Source organism: Pipistrellus kuhlii, unplaced genomic scaffold, assembly GCF_014108245.1.
Source record: "Pipistrellus kuhlii isolate mPipKuh1 unplaced genomic scaffold, mPipKuh1.p scaffold_m20_p_16, whole genome shotgun sequence".
NCBI classification, from domain to species: Eukaryota; Metazoa; Chordata; class Mammalia; order Chiroptera; family Vespertilionidae; genus Pipistrellus; species Pipistrellus kuhlii.
The window spans coordinates 4,808,462-4,825,851 of NW_023425471.1; the positions used below are offsets into that span (position 1 = coordinate 4,808,462).

General features: G+C 40.1%; 1 pseudogene; it reads left to right on the forward strand.

The window, feature by feature from the left end:
• The first annotated feature begins 7,213 nt into the window (after positions 1-7,213).
• Positions 7,214-8,437, forward strand: LOC118720147 (annotated as a pseudogene).
• The last annotated feature ends 8,953 nt before the right edge of the window (positions 8,438-17,390 follow it).

A 17,390-nucleotide genomic window follows, 5' to 3' on the forward strand; every position in this document is an offset into this window, starting at 1 on the left:
ATGTGGCTGCTCTCCCAGGATACCTTGTAAAAGTGGATTTGGACACATTTTTTTTAATAGTTTATCTTATATTATTTATTTTTAATTAAATTTTATTGGGGTTACATTAGTCAACATGAACATATAGGTTTCATGTATGAATTACTAAGTTACAGAATGTGTATATAGTACCATGTGCCCAGCACCCAAAGTCAAATCTCCTGTCACCTCATATTAGGACCCTTTCTCCCCCACCCCTTCCTCTGGCCACCACCACACTGCTGTTTGTGTATATGTTTCAGTTTTCTATCCCACACATGATGAAATCATATAGGTCTTAGCTTTTTCTGTCTGACTTATTTCACTTAGCGTAATGTTCTCAAGATCACATCTTAAATATAGCCCTGTGCCCCTTAGAGATCAAGCCCATATTCTAGGAGAAACATGGAATTTAGACCACCTGGTTACTGTATTGACCCTATCCAGTGAGCTCATCAGTGAGAAAGTGCTACATCATCTGCTCAGTAAGTTATTACCCTGGAAGCCTGTGTCACTGCCTCCATAATTAAACACACACCATTAGCTATAACCCACCGTACCCACATCAATTATACCAGTTAGGATATCCGTCCCAGAAACCCTCCTTTCCTGTCTTCTGCCTCTCTAGACACAATCATTGTATCACACAGGTGTAATTAGAGCTGCCTTGGCTTTTATAAAATGTCAAATTAGCAAGGCTGCTATGCCATGGTGGAATAGAAGCTTTGTTCTTCCATGCACTGATTAAAAGATAATTTAACCTCTTCCAAAGGTGGTCTAACTAATACCCAGCAGTATCAATGCTGTGTTAATGAAAAATGGCTCTGCAGAGTGATAAATTAGCCCCCTGAGACTAATATGCACACCCATCTTCACTGGATGGGTCAGTCTTAAAGAACCAACTTGGTGTTTTCATCACCCTTCCCCCCCCTCATTGAAATATTCAGGGGCTCAGGGACCATCTATGGAGTCCAAAATGCACTGTTGTAGCCTCTTCAGCAATGCAAGCTGCCCCCGTTTGCTGGTTTTCTCCCATGTGCTAGGCTAGCTGCCAGTACCTCAGCAGTGATAGGGTTAGGGTTGCTTAATCAACCTCATTTCTTAGAAAGAAAAAACTCAGTTTACAGAGAGAGAGAGAGAGAGAGAGAGAGAGAGAGAGAGAGAGAGAGAGAGAGAGAGAGAGAGAGCGCCAAGCCAAGGGATGCATGAATGTGGGAGGAGTCTGAGCAATCACTTAATCTAATGCTTTCACTTTACATAAAAGGAAACAAGAGGAAACAGAAGCCCAGGGAGATGGAATATTTTGGCCAAAATTGCAAAAAACTGAATCAGCAGAGATGGACTAGCATCCAATTCTCTGACAATAAAGTCACCATTTTTTACCCTCATCTAGACATCCTACCCAACTGACTACTACCTATATACCAGTTGTCACATCATTTGAAGCTCCTCATTTTCCCGCCTTGGTTATTTTCCAAGGGAAGAAAGCTTTAGAATATCAGCCTGACTTCCCTGAGTACAGTAGCATAAATCTCAATCCAGAAACTCAGGTGAGCAGAAAACATTGCTTTTGTCTTTATCTTCAATAAAGCAATAATCCACATCCTGCTAATCTGGTGGGAATTTCAACAACTGGCATTCTTGGGTCCTCTCCCCCATTCTTTGGGTGTGCCAAGGTTCTGGATCTCAGGCACTGTTAAGACATCAGGGTGACCCTCACAGCCCCAGACCAAAAGATCCCTTCAGCTCCCTAGACTGCTGGTGTTTGGCTGTGCTAAGGTCTGTGGAAACTCTAGCTGGCTGTGAGCCTAGGCCTCTTGGTCCAAATTTTCTCCCTCAGCTCCACTGTCTGAAATCAGCCTCCTCTTTTGATTCTGCCAGGATAAAGAATGTAGGGACCCATGGCACTCCAAGCTCTTAGACATTTCTCCTGTCCCAAGCCAGAGGAACATTTTTTTGTCTTAGGAAAATCCTTCTTTCCCTCAAAAGTATTCTCTTTTTCTTGCCACACACTCTAGGACACTATTACAATTCCCTGGAGGGATTGAGGTTTTTGGAAACAAATCCAGGAAGGGAAATGTTTTATAGGTAGTTTCTACTCTTTGTCCAACCTCCAGCCTTCACCATGGAGGAAAAAAAGCAGGATAGCAAAAGAAAAGGGAAAATTCAGGGAGAGGAAATATAAATTACCTCTCAAAATTATACTACAAAGAGTAACTGAAAATTCCATGAAAGGAGAAACACCCAAATTCTAGTTCATTTTCTTTGGGAGAAAGAATACTAGGGAAAATTGTCCTAGCTTCATCTTGAAAGGAGCATCAAGAACAGGGAGCATTCCCCACAATGAGAAAGGCCACTAAGTGATCCAAAATGCAGCAATGGCTTCACCAGCAATATCTGCACCAGTCTGTCTTTCTCACTACTTGATTGAACCTTAACCTTTCTTACCTGACTATGGATGTCACTGTTCTGCTTTGTTGAAGGTTCCCACTGACCTGTTTGTCCAGTCCAGCGACTGTCTCTTTGGCTTTATCCTCTTTGACTTCTCCCAAAAACTCTCAGCTGGGGCATGGTTGGTGACACTGAAGCTTACTGGCTCATCCTCTACCTTTTTGACCATGCCCTCTTTTACTCATTTACTGAGTTTTCTCCCTTTCCTTTCCATTAATCAAAAGCATTCTCGACCTTGGCTACCTTCTCTTCTATCTCTATTCCATATTCCACCTTGATTAAGCCAATGTTACAACTTTTATCGTCATTAAATTAACAACTCCAATTTCACTCAATTTCTTGAATTCTAGACCCAACTGCCTTTTGTTCGTTTCCTGCTAGATATGCCATCAGTGCTATCTCAACTTGCCATCTTCAAAAGCAACTCATCATTCTTCCCTAAACCATTATCATTGTGATCTCTTTCCTGTGTCAATGTATCCAATGCACCTTAGCACAGCCAAACACCAGCAGTCTAGGGAGCTGAAGGGATCTTTTGGTCTGGGGCTGTGAGGGTCACCCTGATGTCTTAACAGTGCCTGAGATCCATTGTATCCAATGCACCATTCTTCTAAATTATGGATCCTTTTTGATTCATCCTCTCCATTGTCCTTACATCCAATACTGTTTTAATCTAAAGAGGTATTATATGACAAGTAGAAAATAAAGGGGAACTATCCATCTGTATACCATCTTTCTATATAACATTTCCAAACAACATTAAAGTAATGGCTATCATTTTGGCCTTTATCCTTTCATAATTTCTTATACACAAATGTGTATTTTTACATAAAAGGAATCATCCTGTTTGGGAACTTGTTTTGTCACTAATTACACCATAAACACTTTCTTATGACATTAAATAGCAATTATCAAATTTTAAGTTTCTATCAGAATTATCTGAGGGTGCTTGTTAAAAAAATATTTCCCAGGACCCTTCCCCAGTGATACTCATTCAGTATTTTAAAGAGAGCCTAGAACCTGTATGTTTAACCAGCACTCTAGAAAATTCTGTTGCATACAGTTTTCACATTTCAGTTTGAGAAACAGTCAAATTGGTACAGCACAACTTTTAAATCATTTTTATTGATTTTAGAGAGAGGAAGGGAGAGAGAGAAAAACATCGATTGGTTTCAACCCCCGTACATGCCTTCATTGGAGATCGAACCCATAACCATGTATGTGCCATGATCTGGCATCGAAACTACCACCTTTTGGTGTATGGGATAAACCTCCAACCAACTGAGCCACACCAGCCAGGGTCAGCACAACTTTTAAGGATTGTCGCATTTTCTTTTATTTACATTTACCATAATTTAGTTATCAACCCCCACTGACATATATGTAGGCTGCTCTCAAATTTTCTTATATTATTATTAGTTCTGTACTGACTTTATTTCTAGGCTCCTTCTTTGCCATTTCATCTACACACACACACACACACACACACACACACACATACTCACACTTCTTTAAGGTAAATTTCCGGAATTAGAATTTTGGGGTCCAAAATATATGCAAAATTTTAAGCTATATATATATATATATAGTAACATTATTATATTACATTATATTATTCACTATATAATGAATATATATAATGACTACCTAATATAAATTTCAAATAATATTATATAATAATACCTAATGAATAAGTATACTAATTAATATATTAATTATGTGAGATATAATATAATTATAATATATTAATTTATGAATATTTAAGTGGGGTTTTGAATCCTTGTATAAGATTTACATTTATCCATGTTAATTTCATCTGATAATATTTCGCCCAATGCTTCAAGGATTGTGATAATTTTTTAGCCCTACTGTTCACAAAAATATTGGTTATTTTTCTAATCTCCTGATATGTAGCTTCTATACTTTAAGGTAAATCATGGATGAGAAATAGTGAGTTGGAGAAGACTGAGATATGCCTTAATGCTCCATCAGAAATCTATATTACTTAGTACTCTGACTCATTCTCCAAACATTAGTAACTTAATTTTAATAGTGATTGGCTTATGCTTCTATATCTCATCTTTAAGATTAAAGGAGCAGAACTTATCACATGTTTCTAACATTCACATCCATTGCTATCTACCACTTGGCTCTGATCCACCAGTCACAGAGAAAAATAGGTGCATTGATTTTCTATGGTCACACAAGGCATGCATTTGGTTGGTGTGTCTGAGGATGGACTGGGGGCTCTGTTCAACTCAGCAGGGTAAATTGTTGATGCCTCCTCTGATAGGAAGAGAGAGCAGGGAGATTAAACAGAAGGCAGGGTGCAGAGGACTCATAGCAAAGGGAAGAGGCTGGGAGGTGAGAAAGGTAGCAAAACATAGGAAGGATGAAGGTTGTCTGGTAGCTTTCATAGTGATAGCAATAATAATAACAATCTCTAACATCAGTGAAATTTATTGAGTGTCCAGAGTTCTGCTAAATGCTTCACATACATGAACATGTCTATTTTCCTAACAATTTTGAAAGGTAAGTACTGTTACTATCTTCATTTTGTAGATGGATAAACTGAGGCACAGGGAGACTAAAAATCACACCCAACATCATAAAGTTATTAGGTGGCATAACCAGGATTTGAACCAGTCCATCTAATGATTCCACTTATGCATGCAAACTGCTTACCATAAGTGTATACATTTCAGCTACAACCATTATTTCAGCACATGCACACACATGCACATACCCCATGGCCAGGAAGTGAAGCACTATTGCCTTTGTTACATGTATGTGAATAAGTTGGCCTTGGGAGTCTCTTATTGAGCTTATTTGGAAACAGCTTTTGAGGAAATGAACATTTGAGCTATGCTCATATTTAGGGTGACCAACTTGTCCCAGATTTCTTGGGACTTTACCATAAGCACAACTCCCCTTTCCTGGATAAACGGGGACATTTGGTCACACTACCCATAGAGTATGGAGAACTGACTGTGTTTTGTTATTTCTTTCCACTGAATACACAAAGGGGCATTGTAACCATTCACTCATGCATCCCTCAAACATTTATTGAGCGCCTAATCAGAGGTATGATTGCTGCCCAAGATCCTAGCACCGAGGACAGGGTACAACTACAGGAAATTGAGAAACCTTCAATGACCCCCATCAGAAAGAGTTAAACATATATTTAATGAACAAACACATAGATTGTGTGCCAAGCACTGTAATGAACACTTTACAGTTTCACTTACTTAATCCTCATTAACACCCTATGGCAGAGTTATTATTATCATTCCCATTGTAAAGATACAGAGGCAAAGAGGTTGAATACCTTACCCATCACATACCTGGCAAGTGGCACACAACCTGATTTGAATCCAGGCACGCTTGCATTTCTAACCAGCTTCCAGGGATCCTTATGCTTCTGGCTTATGGACCACATTTAGAGTAGTAAGGATTTTCAACCTAATATGGTCTTTAGATCAGAATTCTCTGCATATTCTGCTAGTTAGAAATACAGACTCCAGGGCCCCACCCCGACCTACTAAGTCAAAATTTGCATTTTAATGGATATTCATGTTTGAGAAGTGCTGCTCAAATCCTGAGCTCACCACAGGTGTTGGAAATGGGTTTCAGGTGTGCCAAGGTCCGGTGGCTATCAGGGTCCAGCTGTAAGTAACCTCATTGACCCCATGTGTATGCAAATATTACAAGTTTCACTCCATGGAAAACAGGGCAGGAAGTCCTGCTCTAATGAAGTCTTGCTGCCCCCTTCCCTCGCACCCCCAGCAAGCCTTTGTTCAAACTGTTTCTCCGAGTGGCCTTTGGCCTTACCCAATTTCTGAAAGTCAAGCTCATGTTCTAATTCCTACACTGCAGGATGATTTCCATTTTTATGTTACAATTTCAAATCGACAGATTTTTTTTATATATAGTAAACACATAATAGCATTTCCTAAGCCCTTAATCTTATTAACCCCCATTTTACAGGTCAGGAAAACTGAGGCAGAGAGCACTGGGTTACATTGTTCAAGGCCACACAGCTAATAAGTGGTAGTGTCAAGATTGAAACCCAACTAATCTGGTTTCAGAATCACTCCACTGAAACACAACGCTAAGCTTTTTCTCACTGCTGTGGAACTTAGAGTAGAGAGAATTTGTAAATAATTAGGAGTTTGAACAATGAAAGAAAATGTGTGTTGCCACAAAAATACTACACGCTGGGTGGCTTAAAACAATAGAAATTTATTTCTTCACACTTCTGAAGGTCCTGTACCCAAATTAACATTGTCCTTATAAAGAAAGGCCTCTTCCTGGCTTCTGGCAGTAGACAGCAAACTTTGGTCATCCATGGCTTGTAGATACATCACCCAAATCTCTGCCTCTATCATCAAATGCCCTCTTCTCCATGTGTCTTGCAGTCATTGCATTGTTATTCACCCTAACCTAGAATGGCTGCATCTTAACTAGTTATATCTGCAAAGAGCCTGTCTCCAAATAAGGTCACATTCCAAGGTTCCAGGTGGATGTAAATTTAGTCTGGGGGATTCTATTCAACCCAGTACAGAAGAGCATAGAGATTGTTTCAGGGAAGAAGGTGTCTCTTAAAAATGCTAAGCTACTCACAGAGTCAAAATGTTGCTTAGTCAATAGGACTCATGTCTGGCACCTTTCAGATTCAGCTGAGGAGCAGTGCATGGAGTAGCTGTAAGTTTTGTCAACAGATTGCAAGTTCTTTAGTTCCAAAATGACATCATTTTCCAGTTCCACCCACATGTTCTACATCTGATAGTGCCTGCAGGTACACCCCAGTCCAAATCAATCAGATTGATTTTATGTGTATAACAGGTACAATGACACTGCCACCGTTGGATATTTAAAGGTGGCAAAAGTGAAATTTCACCATTTGAGTGGCCATGCATTATCTAGGCCAGCATACAATGGTGAAGCAGTGTTTGACATGATGTGATGGATATCTTTTTAAGAGAACTACTTGGATTTAAGAGCTTCTCCATGAAAGGTCCAAGCCCTCTCTATGACACTCTAAGAATGAATATTGTCACCACCACTGCAGGGTCATAGCATGGATATTCTAAAGAAAGTTTCAATACCAGGAAAGGAACCAAAGAAGGTAGTATTCCCATGTTGCCTGGTTCACCTCATAAATGCAGAGATCCCAGAGGGGGAGGTAGGTCCTGCCATTGTCTTATACACTTGGGATGAAGTGTGGGTTTTGAACGAGGCAGTATTCAAGTACTTTAGGTGCTGGAATAAAAGTAGAAGCTGAAAATCGTGACAAAACAAATGAAAAAAAATAGGGAATATGAGAAAAAGATGATAGAGGTGTGTAAAAATGACATTGAGGACTTTACATCCTTAAGTAATGACATTGACAGAGCAGTTGTTTCTGAAGATGTGGTTGTATAACTGAGTGCCAGAAACTAAACTCTCCAAACAAGAAATGTTTCTGTTTCTGAGGCCTGAGGAAAGATCAATATTGTAAGTGGACCCATTATCTATTCATTCTTGTTATTACTGCCAATCCTGTAAAGAAGGAAAATGAAGGAATTGATGTCCCTTATTGCCAAAAAAAACCACTTGGCTCTAGTGGTTAGAGCCAAAGATCTATAAGGAAAGGAAGAAAAACCCAAATTTCTTGATTCCTGCAGGTCAGCAGAATGATTGGATTTCCCTCACAGTTCTGAGGACATCTCAAGCATGGGCCTTTTGGAACAAAGAGCAGACACAGAAAATATTGAGGACTGACAGAATATCTTGCCTACGCGTAGCATGTGGGAGAAGAGACAACAAGATGGGAACATTATTCATGGAAGAGCAGGCCGCCCTGTCACTGGTTTTCCCTGCACCAGAAGATTAAAGAAGCCCGTGGCTTCATGCCCTCTGCAAGAAGATTCAGCTGGTTATTAAGGTTTTTATGGCCTCGCTGAATCGGCGAGTTGCAGAGAAATGATGACTAGGGCCAGGTCAGGGAGAAAATTGTCAGTACTGAGCATCTCCACTTAGTGTAACCCACTGTGTCCCTTCACTGATGCATGTTAACATCTGTGTGCCAGGACAGCTTCCCTTCTAACTTCATGTGGAATTCCAGAGCCATTCTTTAAAACTAGATGATCAATTTGGGAACTTCGTTTGCATGAAAAACTATTGTAATCACTATATTCCTCATCTATCAATATAAAAGAGGTTCTGGGAAGAGCAATTACAAAGACAAACAGAGAAATACATCCACTCACCAAATTATCTGAAGACTTTTCCTAGTTCATGTTACTCTCCACCCTTCTCTTTGCTGTTAGAGGATGTTCTTAGACAGCATTTTCTGTCATCGAGTGTGCATTCTTAGCTTGGTTGGGGGCAAGAAAATGTGAAGGTGTACATTAGTAGGCATTTTTATATTTATTTCATTTATAAATCCCTGGAAATAATTAGATTATATGCGACATTTTGAATGGATAGGATAAGCTGCCACTTGGCATTTTGCTGTTTTGTGTTTTGTTTTGTTTTTAGCAATGTTTAAAATAAAAGCAAATTCTAAACAAATGGCACTAATAGTCTCTGACACGAATACCAAGCAGAATTTTTGTGTCACACACATCCTGTCAGCTGTACCCAAATCTTTAATAGTACACATTTTCCCCAATACTAATTGAATAAAAGCGAAAAAGAAAAAATTTAAGCCTAATTATAATTTCTAAAAAAAGAAGAAAAAATGTAAAGAGATACCATCAGCTGGTTTAGATTTGAAATAGGGCCTGAATGATGATACTCCCATTGGCAAAGCTCCCAGGCTCCACTCACACTCTTTCTAGGTTTAAAAATCCACTCTTTCCTGCTGGGTGGCTAAGTTGCTTGGAGTGTCCTCCCGTATACTGAAAGATGGAGGGTTCAATTGCAGGTCAGGGCACATACCTAGGTCGTGGATTTGATCCGTGGATGGAGCGCATATGGGAGGCAAACAATCTTTCTTTCTCTCTCTCTCTCTCTCTCCCTTTCTCCCTTTCTCTCCCTCTTCTCACCCCGTCTCTCCCTCTCCTCTTCCTCTATCTCTAAAATGAATTTTAAAATCTTAAAATCAATAAAAATGTATCCTCTGGCGAGGATTTTAACAAGTCACTGTTTTCCTAACAGCTCTTGGGAGACCTTTGAGAATGGCGCATCTCATTGCCTAGGAGAGAGAAGTAGTTCATACTTTGTGGTCTCATAAAGTAACAACATAGGTCATGATTTGTTGAGATTTACTACTGCGATGACTTTGTTTTGTCTTATGGAGACTTACCATGAAATCTGCAGTAACACCCTAATCTTACCATGAAATCTGCAGTAACACCCTAATAACTGAAATTATAATGTGTCACCATATTGCTCACTCTGCGGTTGCCACCACAAGCAAATGACAAATGACAGCCACATTGGCTTGTATACCATTAAAAACCTAAGGGGTAATGAAAACTTGTCATTGGTTAGGTCAATTAAATAGCAAGAGAAGAGGTGTCGAGTATATTCAGAGCCAAAAGAAGAAATTCTGGGCAAACAAAACATTATTGGTTAGGATTGTAAATTGGTTCAATAATTTTCCAAAAGATTTGGCAGTACCTATTAAATCTAAGCATGCATATACCCTATGATCCAGCAATTCCGCTTTATGGCACTAGAGGTCAGAATCGTGCTTACCCCGGGGTACTGACTGAGGGGTCATGAGCGAGCCCTCTGGGACTCTGGAAATGTCCTATATCCTGATCTGGTGTAGGATCCATTGGTGTAGACATAGGTAAAGATTCATTAAACTATATATTCCATATTTGCGCACTCTCCTTTAAGGTATACCTCAAGAAAGAAAAGTGATTCATAAAAATTTCGAATAAAAAGGCTTTTGCAAAGTGCTGGCAATTTAAGAGGACCTCTGTCTCTGGCTTAAGCCAAAATACTGAGTTCACCAGGGATTCATTATAGCTCCCCAGTTAAAGAACCCCAACCAAAAGGTCCCTCTTGTCTCTTTCTGGGTCCCACTGAAATAAACACCCACCTCTCCTAGAAGGACACTGCTATATTTACAGGCACTGATATAGACTTTACCTCTGGCACTTTTTTACTATTCAAACAGTTTTTCTTTGATGAACTGATTCCAATGGTTAATTGGTTGGGTTGTTTTTGACTCACCCTTTCTTAGCAAAGCCACATAATATCCCAAATTACTTTTTAAATTAAATGGCAGGCTCTGTTGGTATTGCTTAATATTTGTTCATAATGTATGGTAGCTTCTGCCATTTAACATTGCCTTTCAGAATCCTTTAGTTATTCATTTGTGTTCAGTTATAAAAGTGCATCTATTAGGTAGTAAATCATTGAAAACCACTACAGCTAAGTGTCTATGTTGCTATGCTACTAACAGAATACCTGGTAAGCATTCTTTGTAGTGAGTTCTTCTCTGTTCACAGATTGGAGAGATATCATATTTTAGTGTTTTGTTTTGTTTTTAAGCACAACCAATTTTATTTTTTTATTTCCTTATTGGTTAATGTATCACATATTTGTCCTCATCCCCCCCCCATTCTCATCGCAAACCCCTCCCCAAGCATGCCCCCACCCCCCTGTTGTCCATGACCACTGGGTAGGCTCATATGCATGCACACAAGTCCTTTGGCTGATCTCTCTACCTTATCTTCATCCTTCCCTACCTTCCCTCTGAGGTCCAACAGTCTGATCTATGCTTCCTTGAGTCCGGGATGTATTTTGTAAAAGGATGCAGATCTGCACTTCAGGTTCTCTACCTAAGAAACTCTAGTGGGCCCCTGGTGAGTCCAGCATTGCATTCATCAAGAAACATATCCGCTTAAATTGCAAGCCCTTTGCCAAGGAGAGAGACCTGGTCATTTTCTTTAGTTGCTTTAGAAGCCTTAGGTAAATGCTTCCTCATTTAGTTTATTCATATTCTTCTTAATTTTCAAGTTGTCCTGTCATCCTTTTCTTAGTACTCCTGGGACTTCACCTTTAGTACCCAGAGAAAAGGTGGGGGGAAACATTTCTCCATCAATCCTCCTCAGTAAAGAAAATGATCGTGGGGTTGTTCGCAGTAGCGCCTCAGTAATCTATACTCTCTTTGAATGCAACCATTTATTCCTCATTGAACAGATAATTTATCTCCTCCCCGACTGGCTTCTTGGTTAAAAGTTAACAAAAGTGGCATCCCCTAAAGTTCAAACCCTTGGAATGCACAGACTGCTTCTGTCAACAGTCTTTTAAACCAAGACAACAAAATGTACCAGAGCCATGTCTCTGAAACTGCTATCATTTCCCTTTCTTCTTAATGCCTATGCTGATCATTATCATCTTCTGAAAACACTTTAAAACATACATTTTCAGGGACCCAAGCTTGTGCCTCTTGGGTCCATTTTCCAAGTGCTGGAGATATTCCTCTCAGAGCCAACCCTTCATTATTTTATCACTAGTGGCCTGGTGCACGAAATTGATGCACAGGGTGGGTGTTCCTCAGCCCGGCTTGCACCCTCTCCAATCTGGGACCTCTCAGTGGATGTCTGACTGCCGGTTTATGCCTGATACCTTCAGACCTAAACTGGCAGTCAGACATCCTTCTTGTAATCCAGGACCACTGCTCCTAACTGCTTGCCTGCCTTCCTGATCGCCCCTAACCACTGTGCCTGCCAGCCTGCTCTCCCCCAACTGCCCACCTGCCAGCCTTCTTGCTCCCAACCACCCTTCCTTACCGACCTGATCACCCCCAACTGCCTCCCTACCAGCCTGATCACCCCCAACTGACCGCCCCCCCCCCCGCTGACCTGATTCCCCCAACTGCCCTCCCCTCCTGTCCTGATCACCCCTAACTGCCTCAGCCTCAGCCCTGCCACCATGGCTTTATCCAGAAGGTCTCCTGGTCTAATTAACGTATTACCCTTTTATTAGTATAGATAAGTTCTCTCTTGGGGTTCTTCCCTTCATTCCTGGCTTCAATATATTAGCTCTAAATCTCATTTCAAACCTTACTTAACATGTGAACCCATATTCCACTTGCCTTAAAGCCCCATCTCAATCCCATCTCAATTGGTGGGATCCTATTCTCACAGTTGCCTGGACTCAAATCTCTCAGGCTTCTTTGATTCCTTATTCAGAAGTTCCTGGAACTGATTGAGAGTTTGAGTCCAGGCAACTGGACAAACTCAACAATGCTTTAGAAAAACATCACGGGCCAATGCGAAGGGAAAACAGCCTGGCTCTGCTGATCCCAACCCACAAATCAAACACTCAAACACTCCATGCCAGTTCCAGATCACTGGCTTTTGCTTCAGTTCTTCTTGATCAAAGCTACTTTACTGATTCTTTTCCGTCTGTGAAATTCCACACAGACTTGAAGGATCTGGGCTTTCCTAGCCTTGCTTCTATCATTTCTTGGCACTAATGCTTTACCACTTGGTATTGTTAACTAATTTTCTATATCCTTTAGACTCTTTAACTATATTGCAAGCTCCTTAGGGACAAAGATAATAATTTCTACTTTTCTTCAATCTCCATGGCATCTAGGGATCTTCCTCATCCACAGAAATGGCACCATATATTTATCATGATGGGTTGATATCCATATTCCACCTATTTCATTAAAATAAAAGATAATGAAAACAATCCCAACTTCTCTAACCACCTAACCTAATGTAAGTGCCCTACTCCCCCAGCTATCACATTACCCCGTTTTTTCATCTTCATAGCACTTATTGCCACATGGAATTATCATGTTCAGATGCTTCGTTGTACCCACAATATCCTTCTTGCAGGACTATGGTTCTTATTCTTCCAGGTGTTGGGAGTGATGGCTGCTGAATGTCCCTCTGAGAATAGTCCTTGGAAGGGACCACATAACTTTTGGTCACATTCCTTACCTGGGGAAGCCTGGATTTAATGACAGGTCCAAGTGGGGGTATAATGACCCACATGCTTGCCTTGTATGGGGGCAATTACAAAGGGCTTTCCCCAGTTTTTGAGCTTCTGTGGGGTTGACAGAAGCCTCTGTTACACCTGCATCATAGTTCATCTTGTCCCTGACAGTCTGTCTTCCCTCACTCCCCTCCAAGTGTCTTTCCTAAGAGCATCATACAGATCTCCCATCATACAAATCTCCATTGCAACCTATTTCCAGGGATCTCAACTTAAGAGTTTATTTGTTCATTGACTGTTCTCCTCACTAGAATGTTCCATGACAGCAGGGTCCTTATCTGTCTCGTTTACTGCTGGACTTAAAATAATGTCTGGTGCTCAAAAATATTTGTGGACTATGAGTGAATGAATAAATGGCATTTATTTCCTGAAGTCTCACAATTGTACCTCACTTTCCATAGGAAAAATAAAAAAAGCACAGAGAGGTCAATTAAATCTCCCAAGCACACACAGCCAGTCAGTTGTGGAACCAGAACCACACTTATATGAATCTTTATGCATGCTCTTTTCAAAATTAATCATGACTTCTTAACATCTTTGTCATTGTGGGTAGTACCTCCTGCTTGGCTGGGGCCCACATGTCTTTGGCTCTGGCTAACTTTTTGGCACATTGGGAAATGAAACCTTAATTTAGCCTTTAACTCTTCCCCACTTTCTGTTCTCTACCTCATTCACCCCATTGCAGTCTGATTGATGAAGATGATGGGAATAATGACCTTAGAATTGTGTTTTGACTGGTACTTTTTTTCCTACCATATTCTTCCCAGTATTCCTAACACCTACCTGGTCAAGTCACTGTTTTTTTGTAATAAATGAAGCTAAGGTGGATCTCCCTTGTGTGAAGTGAGCATTACCTTTGTGAACTAACCTCACTAGATATCTTCTTGCATTGGCTATATAGTCTCACCTCTGCTCAGTTTTTCCACCACCACCATCACCACCACCATATTCTAAAAGCTTCCTCCTGCACACACCCCTACAAGGAATTAAACCCGCAACCTGGGCATGTACCCCAACTGGGAATTGAACTGGTGACCTTTTGATGCACAGATGATGCCCAAACAACTGAGCCACACTGGCCAGGGCACCTCCTTACAATTGTTGTTGTTGTTAATCCTCAACTGAAAAAAAAAAATTTCCATTGATTTTTAGCCAGAGCAGAAGGGAGGGGAAGAGACAGAGAGACACACATGGATTGGTTGCCTCCTGCATGCCCCTTACTGGGACCTGGGACCCAGCCTGCAACTGAAGCACATGCCCTTAACTGGAACTGAGACTCTTTAATCCTTGGGCTAACACTTGAGTGGCCTGAGCAAAACCAGCTAAGGGACTTCGTTACATTTTTTGAGGGTATAGTCTTAACCTCCTACCAGAGTAACTGGCAAATAGCAGATATTTATTAAATGTTTATCAAAATATCTTTTCAAGTTAAATGAGCATTGGATTTGGCTCTGGGAAAACATTAGGATTACTGGAACTTTATACTAGTATTCATAGAAATGAGCTAAGTGTTCTTTTTAGTTTCCTATAACTTCAGACAAATGAAGTTATTTTAGTAGGCAATTACTAGACCTTAAATATCAAAATCACCTTAAAGAAATACCTGTCAACCCCTTCTGCTTTATTTTTCATAGCCATTTGAACCAAGACTTCTCATGCTCTCATTTTAAATATTCCCATCATTTAAAACACAATTAGGTTCAATGATATGCAATCACAATCCTCTTAAAACCTTTAACAGTTTATTCATTTTATGCTGTCTTTTAATAAAAAGGTAAGTCCTTTTAGGAAATCAAAAACACACAGCAAAGCTAAAATCCAGTAAACATTTTGATAACACAAAACAGGAAAACTTCAGAGCTGGGAGCCACATGTCCTGAAGGATTTTTCCAAGTAAAAATCTTTGAGATGAACTGCCTCGTTTGGTTTGCTGCCTAGCATTTTTTTCCATTGGAGCTGCTATTGCACAATATTGCAATAATAACTTGATCTTTGTCTTGATCTCAGTTGTGTTTGGCCCCAATAAGTTGGGATTATTTTCAATAACTGCACTGGAAACAGTGTCGTCAAGTCCCATCTTTGTTTTAGGCCACAGATCTCGACTGAAATTAGTACAATGGTTTCATTAGAAACTATAAAAGGCTCACACCAGGAATCCTTGGGAAGCCACATTAGGAAGATATCAGATCTGTTTAGAAGGATGAAATAGGAACAGCTATCTACCACTGGGTCAATTAAACATGCCAGTCCTCCTTTACTGGAACAAACGGGTGCCTGAGCCTCACCATTTGGGGTCTACTTCTTGCAGTAGCTTCATTGACTCCATAAAGCACCAAGCAGGAGTGTCTGGAGCTTGATTCAAGGTCATCAGACTTGATGCTTTCATTTAAGCCATACTGGGAAATGAGTACCACTGTTAGGTTCCCTTGAAGAAAAAAATGCTAAATTGAAACCAACCTACTGCCAGTGTTTCTCAGTATAAAAGGAGCCTGCTCAGTGAGACAATTGTAAAGTATCATCTCATCCACTCTGCTTTTGCCAGAATATTCTATTAACTTAGCAACATTCAGAGCCTTGTTAGAATTCCCTATTACAGTCCACACACTTAATTGGGACCATACAGAGAGAATGGCAAGCTTGAGCTAAGTTTCCCAGGGGCTTAGAATTATTGAAAAGTCACAAAATATGGACTGCAATTAAGGGGGCCCTGCAGTGGGGACACAAAGGTTCAGATCTACTGCAGTTTAGTATATCTTGATCTGCTTGACTTTTCTTAATATGTTAGAATACCCCTCCCCCCCCAAAAAAAATAATCTTAAGCCAGAAAGAAGTATTTAATATATCCTCTTGATTTTTGATTTTTTAAATATATTTTGTTGATTTTTTACAGAGAAGAAGGGAGAGGGACAGAGAGTTAGAAACATTGATGAGAGAGAAACGTCATCGATCAGCTGCCTCCTGCACACTCCCTACTGGGGATGTGCCATAACCAAGGTACATGCCCTTGGCCAGAATTGAACCTGGGAACTTTCAGTCCACAGACCAACACTCTATCCACTGAGTCAAACCGGTTTCAGCAATCCTCTTGATTTTTTAAATAAAATGCCTGAGACCTAGGGAAATATCGATATACCAAGTTGAGACTGAAAATCATACAACTTGGTTGAAGTTGACTCCTGCCTATTTGTCCATGCTCAATTATTAGGATGTATCTGTAGCTATTGATAGACACTGAAGAGATTTGAGTGAAGGAAGGTTAACTATTTCAATGCAATCCCAGGACAAGATTAAGAGGAAGGCTATTCTCCAACCATATTTTATTGTCTTGTGTGAAAAGTTCCCTTGAAATCAGGCACAACAACAGCATGACAAGATTATGTTATCATTATAGAAAGTGTTGAGCAATAAGAAATCCTCTTAAACCAACAGTTGGGCAAGGACCTATTTAGAGTTCAATACTTGGGCATCATCCCTAAGGGTACAAGCTGTGGATATCACTATGTTCTTATAACTGGTTCATGCAAGAGTAGGCAGTATTGCAAAAATAATGTGGGCAGATCCACATATCTTGAGTTCATGTGATTTCAACAACGACAATTCATTTCAACATTTGCCATGCTGATAAACAAGTCATTCATTTCACCAATAAAACCTCTTTCTCAAATTTGCTATGCTCAGCGATCTGAATAATAGAAATGGATATAGCTAGCAGTCTCTGCTTTGAATGACCACAGACCAGTCCTGAGGTATGCATGCTTGATTTGCACCTGGATTATTGCTTAATCGAAATTTGACATACATAATGGCATCTTAAAACTGGTGAGGAATTTTAAATTAAATTTCAGACATTATAACAAACTGCTTGGTGGTCTTCTGACTCCCATTTCAAAATATTTTCCAAAGGACCACCTGCTACTCTTCTAATAAAAAAAAAATGATATTGGAAGGTTTGCTAACCATATACT